We start from the raw sequence: 10,448 nt of genomic DNA on the forward strand, positions 1-10,448 counted from the left end.
AGGCCTGGGAGTAACCGGCAGGTGTGTGCCTCCCACCCAGCCCGGCTGCAGGGTTAGGTTCTCGGCAGGAGCATTTTCTGGCTTTTCTAAGTGCTCACACACTCGCACGGGCACACGTGCAAGTGCACACACGCCCTGTGACTTATCCCTTTCCCTTCAGAGCCGCCCCAGCCAAGACTCCCTGGCTGCGTTGGGATGAGCATCTCCTCTGGATGGTGTAATAGGACGTGGCACTTCCTGATAAAAATAGAACCCGTCGCCGTCTGCCCGGCTGCCTGGTGGGCAGGCTCGCAGCCTTGTTCTTTCTCAGCTTTCCACGTTATTAATTTTTAGTGCCAACAGACAGTTCCACTGCCCTGGGCCTCCAGCCTTGGCTCTGCTGCATCGGAGGCCTTTCTCAGTTCCATCCCTGTCCCTGCAGAGCCCGGGGCAGGCCCTTGTCCCAGGCCCCAGCTCTCCCCCATGCGGATCCTGCTGCCTCTGGCTGGCAGATCTGCTCCTTGCCGTCAGATGAGGCCTGGCTCCTGGTCTCGTGGGGTCTGTCCTGCCGCCACTCAGCCAGTGGGTCTGGGGTTCCTCTGGGCAGCAGGACCTGGCAGTTGTACGTGGGGGTACCAGGTGGACACAGCATTACCCACCGTGCCGCCCTCTCTACCTCTGGTCCTGGTTTCCTTATCTAAGTTACATGGAGGACAAGTCACCTGTCTGCCCTGAGGAGGGTGGCATAGACGGTCTCAGCCCAGCCCTGGGGACCTTGAGGAGCCCGCCACCCCCAGCAGCAGTGCAGCATTACAGAGCTGGGTGAGGAACAAGGACCGGCACTGGTTGGATGGAGCCTGTGGCTTGCCTAGATGTGAGTCTCCAAGTGACTGGGAGACCCCAGGGAGTGGGCATCAGGAGGCTTGTTCCTTGTGGCAGACGTAGGCAAGGCGGGTTAGGAAACCAGGGGCAGATGACTGTCACTATTGGCCTCCTTCAGTCTCCGGGTGCTCACCTGCCACCCTGCTCCATGGTCTGACCAAGAAGGCCCAGGGGCAGCTGGGAGCCCCCTTCTCTGCCGCCATTTCAGAAACGTCCATGTGGCTCACTCTGAACCTGGCATGGCTCAGAGTCCTCCCCAGACCCTCCACAGAAAAGCTCAAAGTCCCCCGGCCAAGGAGAGGCTGTCACTGTTTTCCGTGTCCGTTTTCCCTCAGCCCTGCTCTCTCCCTGATTTTAAATTCAGTAGACTGTGCTGCGTGTGCTTCTGAAAACCCTTGTCCTTTCTACCTGACGTCACATCCCAGCCCCGTCCCTGCTTACTTAAAACTCTCTGTGACGTCCTCTTAGAGCACACACATTGTCCTCCGATACCAAGGTAGGACAAGTCAGCTCCATACCTGAGGGCCCACCTGCGCCAAGCTCTGGGCCAAACGCTTCCCTTGAATTTCCTGAAGGCGACATGGAGGACGGCAGCAGCCCCCTGGCCAGGCCTGCCCCAGCTCCAGTTGGGGAAAGATCCAGAACCCCTCAGCTCTGTTAGTTTCTCTGGCTGCTGGTCCTCAGGTGACCTTAAACAACACACATTGATTTTCTACAGTTCTGGGGTCAGAAGTATACCAAGGCAGGGCTGCCCGCCTCCCGAGGTGCCAGGGAGAGCGTGGCCTGGCCCTTCCGGCTTCCGGAGCAGTGCTCACTCTCCCGTGGCGCCTCCCTGCATCTCCACGGCCAGCCGGTGGCCTCCCCAGATCTCAGTGCTTCTTCTGGAGTCAGGTCTCTGCCTCCCTCTCAGGATTTGCCGATTCTTGCAGGGCCTGTGTGGATAATCCCCAGCAAGGTGAGCTTCGCCACATAAGGCAACACTCACAAGTTCCAGAGACGAGGACCTGGCCCTCTTGGAGGGTGCTCTCGAGCAGGCCACACCAGCCTGGGGTTCCTACGTGTGACCATGAGGCAGACGGTATGACCTCAGCCCTTCGACTTTGCCTTGCTGGGGTAGCCGTGCCCATGCTAAACGCCCTCTTGGATTGGCAGCTCAAGGACACAGCCGTTAAACTCACCTTCCCTCTGTCTACCTGCAGGTCTTACACCTGGGTCTGTACCTCATGAGTGGATGCCACGATATTTGTTAAATAGGTAAATGAATATATGACCCACGGGATCGACCAATGTGGGAAACGGGCGCCACGGTGCCTCCGGGTCCAGAACTTGAAGTCTAAATGCTGGTGGCAGCAGGACTCGTGCGGAAGCCACTGGTACGTGTGAGAACCGAATCGTTGGGTCATACTGTGGGGACCAACCGTCCCCCACCCACGACGGGGGCAGCAGGTCAGCAATGGTCAGTGTGAGCTGTGGGAACGTGGCCAGCGCCAAGCGCAAGCTCCTTCAAGAGGAACGGACCTGGCACCTCGCACTCCTCAGCCAGCCCAGAGCCACTCATGAGGAGGGACTCAGGAGGAGGGACTCCGGAAAATGTCCTTCCAGCTCCGCTAGGTTGACAGGCACCGGCCCCCACAAGGGCACAGCCTCCCTGGCTTCAGGTCGGGGAAGGAGTAGCTTCTGGGCTGGTGTTTTTGAACCTTCTTGTCAGCATGTCCCTGAGGCCTGCTTCCAGATGTCCCCACAGCCACAGCAGCTGGACTTAAAAGTGGCCTCTCCCACCTGCTTTCTGGCAATTTGTGTTGAAACAAATTGTGATTCTACGTTTGTTTAAAGCCATTTTATTCTTCTTCACAACACAAGGGCTCATCTGGAGAAAAGTGCCTTTAGCTGTGTTCCTAATTTTACTGGTAAATAGAAACTTCTCTTTTGCAGGGTGAGTTGAATAGATCTGAATAGGGAGGTCAAGCCAGTTAATTACCATCAGGCCGGGGCGGGGGGAACCAATCACCCACGCAAATATGGTTTTGCCCTCAAACTGAGCAAGCAGGTTTTTTTTTCTACAACAAACTTGCTCACGAATGTGGTTCCTGATTACAAACATCCTGATGTCCAGGTCCTTGGGACTCTGGCCACAAACCCTTCATTATTACTTGAAGCTTGTTGCCCTTAGTAAATAGACTCAGAAACTTGACTCCTCATTTTACTGGTGACAAGATGCAGGGTAAGTGCGGACTCAGCACAGCCTGTGTGTGCCAGGGCGGGGCAGGTTCAGAGAGGCCACAGGAAGTGCCCGGAGACAACAGGGGACTTACTGAGATTTTTTTGGACAGCGTATGATTTATTGGAAAAAGCTTACAAGAGATCAGAGACTGCTCCAAGCAGAGTTCAGTGGTGACGGGCGGACAGGTGGCACCTCTGCCCCTCACAGTGACTTGCCCAGGTGCGCTGCCTCATGGAGATTTGTCCAGTGGTGGACGGCTGAACGAGTGACACATATCCCTTCCGCAGTCCCCTCAGCTCTGTGCCGTCCCCACGCAGAGGCGTGGTTTAGTGCAGAAGCGGTGACACCATCAGCATCAGCTTGCTTATATGACCAGCATTCCAAGGACCAGCTCTCCCAAGGTACATCAAGAAAATCGCTCTCCACAGAGGACCTGCCCTGGTTCCCAGAGGGCATGAGAGAAAGCCAGCGGCCTGCAAGGCGTACCTGGACTTTCTCGCCCAGGCCTGCTCTCTTAACTTGGCCAGGCTTTGGGGGGTCAGAAAGGGGGCATCCAGGACATGCCCCTTTTCTTAGGGAAGAGCCCAGTGTGACTTCCCTTCCATTTCAGGCTCATTGCTGTGCCAGCCTCTCACAAGATGGAAGGGCCAGCTCACAGGTTGTCTCTGGCCTCCTGCCATTTGTCTCTGATCCTTTGAAAGTTCCTAAGGACACTCCAACTGCAGACTGCATCATTTCCAGCCAAGAACAGGTCCCAGCACAGGGGAGAAGTGGGTTTATATAGAGGCTCACCCGACTTCCCTTATAATCCATAACGAGAAACACAACAATAAAAGTAAAAAGAAGAATGATATTTGCCGTCCACAGAGCATCTACTATGTGCTTATATCTTTCATGCATTGCCTTTAATCGTCAGAACGAAGCAGTAGGATTCCTTCTTTGCAGACAGCAAAGATCAGACTGGCTAGGAATTTGCCCCACATGAACTCAACATCCGAGCATGGGGGCCGGAGCAGAAGCTCAGGTCTGCTCTGCCATGCTCCCCAGACACAGCGAGGCTGCAGATAAGGTGGAATTTAAAGAAAAAGACGCTCACTAGACTCAGAAGAGCAGAGTGGGAAGGGGGTGTAGTGAGTGAGAACTTTCTTTACAGAGAAGAAAAACAGGGCCCAGAGAGGGGAGTGCCAAGTCCAAGGTCACACAGCCCCAGGGTCCAAGCACCAGGTGGTCTGGGTTTCCTGACTCTCTGGTCTTTCTACACCCCATGCTGCCTATTCTCAACCCCATGTCCATTTGCCCGAAGTGATAAGGTTTAATGTGTGCGTGTGGAGCTGAGGAGGGGTGGGAGGCAGTGGTGGTCTTTGTATCTTGTGGTTACCCCCAAACTGTCTTTTGACTTCATGTGCATCTTAAGTAGACAGCCATTTAGATCTGAAGCAGCACCTGGGTAGGTAGTGCCATTTGGGGGAGGCAACAGGGTGTATTAAGAGAACCAGCATGCCAAGAACTTTTCATAAAGAATAAGTTGAGCAAAAATAAAATTAAGCCAAGGAGGGATGGTGAACACCTGTAATACTAGCGGCTCGGGAGGCTGAGGCAGGAGGATCTCAAATTCAAAGCCAGCCTCACCAACTTAGAGAGGCCCTAAGCAACTCAGTGAGACCCTGTCTCTAAATAAAATATTAAAAAGAGCTGGGATATGGCTCAGAGGTTAAGCACCTCTGGGGTCAATCTCCAGTACCCCCCAGATAGATAGACAGACAGATAAATAGATAGATAGATGGATGGATAAAATTGAACCAGATATCATTGTGCCTTTAGGCTGAGCACCAAACAAGTCAGGAATCTGCCAATCAGGCCTGGACCTGCAGCCTGGAGGTGGAATGGTGGCCTCAGGGTGTCGGGTCTGGTCTTGCAGAAGTCGGGGAGGCACGTGGACTAAGCAGCTGCCATGTGTGAGGCAGGAGTGATCCGGCAGCAGGGGAACAGAAAGCCTGGCCGCTGTGTCTGACTCAGGAAGGGCTTATTTTTATCCCTAAGCAGAAGCCCGGCGTCGGTTCATGGGTTGCCCTGAGCTGGCGTCCCCCTTAGACATTCTCCTTTCTTCATTTCTGTAAGATGGCTGTCCCAGCTCTGAGCATCAGCATCTCAGCCATGTGCAAGGACAGAAGGAGGGACAGGTGCAACAGCGGGGTCCTCCTCATCCTCTGGTTCTTCCTCCTTGGAGAGTCAGCTCTGTCCTCAGGCTGGCTTCTCTGGTGGTGGCAGAATGACCCCAGGTACCCCGCAGCACGCCTATCCTTCTTGTGAGCGGTTGACTCTGTCGGTGCTTCTTGCTGACAAATGCTCAAGCCCCTCTCAAGCTGAACCGCCCTTTGCTTACAGGCCCACCACTGTGCTACTCCTTGCTTGCATCAGTGAGCTACTGCTGTATAACAAGCATCTCCCCAAATGTAGTGGCTTCGAACTACAGCCATTCACTGGAGCTCAGAAGTCCTGGGGTCAGTTGTGTGGGTCTGCCCATCTTGGCCTGTGTTGGCTGGCTTTGCTCATGTGTCTCAGGCCTGCTGCAGGCTGGCTGGTGCTAGCTGGTCCAGAAGAGTCAGGATAGGATGAACCAACTCTCCTTCCATGTGTATCTCATCCCCCAACAGGTTAGCTGGAGTGTGTTTCCAGGGATGGCGGTGCCCTGGCATGTCAAGAGTGGATGCAGCAAAAGCTAGTTCAGAAAGAAAACCTGAAAGGACAAAGAAGATCTCTTATGTTTCCAGGGCACGTTTAATTGCCTACCAAGGGGTTTCACAGTGTCCATCTCTATCCTCAGACACCCTGTGACAGGAACGGCTTCACCCCAATGCAGAGGAGGAGCCTGAGGCCCCAGAGGTGAGAGAAATTGCCCAAGGTCATAAGGTCACCAAGGGGCAGAGCCAGGATCTGCCTGGCCCCAGATCTCATCTGACTTGCACTGACTCGGAGCCCCAGGCCGCATCTTGTAGACAGGACACATGACTTCTTGCCCTGGCTGCGGCTTGGAATGGCCCTGCTGGTTTCCTCTCCATAGGAAGGAGGGTGGGGGGTTGGAGAGAGATTACTGCAGACTGCCCAGTAAGCACAGTGCGGACCTGACGGGTGCTTTGCCTGCAGCTCCTCTGGCCCCAGTGAGGATACCGTGGCCCTGGAGGCTCTGGCAGGTTGGGGGCGAGGACCCGGCCAGGTATTATGCCACCTTCTCTGGGCTCAGGGCTCCAGGTGATTCTGATCTGAACCCCAGCCAGAAGCCCAACCCCAACTCTCACCCTTTCTGGGTTCACCAGGAACCTCCTGCTTTGGCCTGCGGTCAGAGACCCTCTGGGGAGCCCAGTCCACCCCTACCATTCACCGGACTCATTCGGGAAGTTTCACGGTCCACCCTTGTTGGTAGCGATTCTCTCCCACCCACAGTGCTTTTCCACGAGTTGGAGTTTTTCCCTGACAGGCTGTGATGGCCATGAAGACAGGTAATCACACCATTGAGATGTATTTTTTTGCGTGAATATTTTAAAAGTATGTTACTAACATCAAACGCATGGTGTTCCCTATAGTTTTGAGTAGGTTGGAGCTGTGAATTTCTGGGGTGTGGAAGTCCCCACTTGGGAGACCTTGGGAATTACCATGGAGCCCTGAAGCAGGGCTGGGAGGTCTGGACTAAGCACTCTTACCAAATTCCAGAGGTGGATGGTTTGGATGAGGCGGCTTCCAGGGCTGACCCTGGTCTGCTGAATTTCGTGTGTTTTGCTGGTTCTTTACAGCTTCCTGCTGACCAGTGTGGTCTCCTGTCATGGAGATCCTTCTGCAGGCCAGGGTTGCTCTGGAGACCTCCAGACATGATCCTCGGGTCTGCACAGCAGACTGTAAGATGGGCCTTCTTAGCCCTCGTGTACACTTAGATGAACAAGACTCACTGAGTAAATGTGACCAAAACCCACCAAGTCGCCTGGCTACAGAAACAAACCAACCTCCAGTGCCTGGTCTGGCCAAGTTGAGAGGGTCGCATTTCCCTCGCTCCTAGCCCCAGGGCTGGCCCTTAGCAGAGGCTCTGTAAGTGATTCTCAAGTGAATGAGGGGGTCATGGGTTTCTGACTTTCCCCTAGACTTGGAGAAGAAGTGGCTTGTCCGGAGTCTCCCAGGGCATTGGTGGCAGAGCCACACTAAAGCCCAGGTCTGCACCTGCTCAGGGAGGCCCTTTTTACTCCCTGTTCCAGTCTCCAACAAAGTTCAAGAAACACGATCCCCAGGCTTCAGTTCCCTGTCTGCAAAAGGGGCTACAGGATGGAGGTGTCTCGGCTTCACTCCCTGGACCCCTCTGTTTCCAGTGGCCTCTTTTTTCCAGAAACTACCCTCAGCTGGAGTTGAATGAGACAGTCCTGCCTGTAGCCTCCTCCAGGTGGGGATGCAGAGAGGCAGACAGATGGACAGAGTCACTTTACAAATTGATTTAGGGAAATGGAGAGAAAAATAGAAAACAGAGTAAAATGCCGCAGAGAGACCAGGTTAGGACGAGGCTGCCAGGAGTGAGGCAGCCCCTAGTGGACCCGCCTCCCTAGCCAGCTTCGTTCCTGTGTCCAGCGCTATCTGGCTCTTGTCCATCCGTCTGCACTTGGCTTGGCCAGCTGCCAACTCTTCCTTGCCAGAGGTGAGTTAGAATTTTGGTGTTAATAAGCCGGTAATTAGCTAAGCCTGAGTTGGTAACCGTGGAGTTCGCTATGCTACTCAGCTTTTAGTTGAAAAATAAGTTCACTACTGGTTTGGTGTTTCCTGACCATTTGCCTTGAGTATATATGGGGGCAGCTGGTTCTCAGGTATCTATCTACCTGCATCTGAATCACCTGGTGCATTAAAAACCAACACACTCCAGGACTCCTGCCTGAATCCAGGGGACTTAGAACTGCTGCAGATGTGCCCCAAGAGCCGGCAGAGTTAGCGAGTTCCTGGCCACGGTGGGCATATAAAGTTTGAGAGGTCCCAGAGGCTGCTTACTGGGTGCCAGGTTAACCAAGAGTGTGGTGCGTGGCTCTCAGGCTCAGCTACCCCCCGGAATCAATGTAAAGAGTCTGGATGCCCTGGCCTGCTGCGAGGGACTCTGATGGACTCCACCTGAATTCCAGCTTGGACACTGGGATTCTAAAAGGCTTCCCCATGTTTTAATGACTGTGTGGCCAAACTGAGATCTGACATCCTTGCTTCTCAAAGGACCTGTCTGTAGCTGGGCCACGTTGGCCTGTTCCATTGGGGGTTGTTAGAAATGCATCCTCAAGCCCCATGGATGCAAGACCGACTGGATGCAATTCTGCAGTTTGACAAGACTCTCAGGTGATTGATTCCCATGTCCTTGACCACCTGGGACACTTGTTCTAGACCACACCCGTTCAATGAACGTGGATGGAGAGATAATAAGCGGAAGAGAAAATCTGGGGGCAGGGTCTTTTCTCTGTTGGCTTCTCCACTCTCACCATTGTGGTGATCAGCAAACATAAGCCAGCCTTGTTGACATGGAATGAGCCACAAAGAGTTACATAATTGTTAAGTCAAAATAATACCTGGCATTTTGCCAGGGGAATGTTAGAGTTCCTAAACAAGTCTGGATGGTGCCTGGCAAAATGCCAGAGGGAGTGGTTTGAAAAGTAACAAAAGCGAGCCATTAAGTGTGGAGATTCCTTATTGGTTGACTGATGTATCTAGTTTATGCTAATTAAGATAAGCTGTGCAAAATGTATAAATAGCTCTGTTGTCCTACAATAAACGGCTCCTATTCGTGCTGTATCAACGTACACAAGTTATTCGTCACCCCCCCCCCCATTATTTTGCTGCAGTCCCCCCCCCATTATTTTGCTGCAGCTGGACTGCGGCACATAATTGTGGATTTGCGGTTGTTATTGTTTAGAGGGGAAAATGTGAGGTCCGTGATCTGCACTCTTTATAGCTTTGTTTTAGACCTCAAACCTTTGGAAGCTTTTGGCATTGTATGTTGTCATTTCTTGCCCGGTTTTAAGCCAGGCTTTTCTTCCCTGGCCTGGACGGATCCATTCTCCCGTCTTAAGGAGGGAAATGAAGTTAACTGGTTGAGTTGGTGTCCCCAGGGTCTGTCTGCTGGCTCTGGGGCCACCACTGTCTTTCCAGAATGGGTATAAGATCGTCCTTCTTGTCCATTCTGTAATCTTGCTCCATTACAGCAGGCCCACCGAGTTCTATCTGGTGAGGTCCATACTTTACCTCTGAAGTTATCTAGTCTGACTTCCTGAGGTCCTAGGAGGGTAACTGGATTATCTGCAGCCAGTGAGTATCAGTCCCAATCTCTTTCTGTGACTTGCAAGACTATCCACCCTCTGCCCCTCCTCTCTGCCCATTCCCCTTCCCTATCGGTTATTGATTGTCAGGGAATCCGTTACTGCAATCTTAGCAGCTTAAAGCAACGCACATATGTAGTCTCATGGTCTCATTTGGGACAGGCTCTGAGCATGGCTTTTTAAAGACGTCCTCTGCTTAAGGTCTCACAAGGGCTTGTGTTCACCCAGAGGCTAGCCTGGAGACGCATTTGCTCCCAAGCTTGCATGTCTGCTGGAAGGGTTTGTGTCCTTGGGCTTGTAGTCTGAGGGCCCATTTCCTCTGGCTGTCAGTTGGAGGCCACTCTGGCCTCCTGGAGGCTGCCTGCACTTCTCGGTATGTGGTGTTTCTCAACAGACTCCTTGCTTCCTCCAACCAGGAAAGGAGAGAGAGAGAGAGAGGGACCCCACCTCCTATCACCCACCAGCTGGGCACCATAATCTTATGTAATGCAATCCCATAAACATATAAATCCCATACATCATGTGACTTTTGTCCTGTAATCCATGGGTCAGAAGCAAGTCACAGGTCACACCCATACCCAAGAGGGGGACTATGCATTGGTGTGACCTCCAAGGAGGCCAGGGTGGTTGGGCCATTTCAGAAGCAGCGTATCAGATTTCCCAATCCTCAGCCACACCCAACTCCTAGCAACTCCCAGGCCCTCCAAGTGCCTCTGGCAAGTACTGTTCCCTCTCCCTGGAGTCCCACGCCTGCCTTGGCCTCGCCTGACAGCCCCTGTTCAGGTGTTATTTCCTTCGTGAGCTTGTTGGCAGCACCCAGGTTTGTGCAGGTTTCTTGCAACCCTCATCAGCTTGCTTTGCAGTTTTTCTGTTTACTTGACAAGCCCCTCTGCTCAACCCTCCAGTTCCTGAAACAGAACCCACACAGGGCCTGGCGCACTGTGCGGGTTCGCTACGCAAGTGTCGAATGCATGAATGAAAGAAATGATGAGCCAGGCCCTGCCCGCCGGTGCTGGGCCCGACCCCTGCCCAGAGGCTGCCCG

The sequence above is a fragment of the Ictidomys tridecemlineatus genome, chromosome 5 (assembly GCF_052094955.1).
Source record: "Ictidomys tridecemlineatus isolate mIctTri1 chromosome 5, mIctTri1.hap1, whole genome shotgun sequence".
Classification (NCBI taxonomy): Eukaryota; Metazoa; Chordata; class Mammalia; order Rodentia; family Sciuridae; genus Ictidomys; species Ictidomys tridecemlineatus.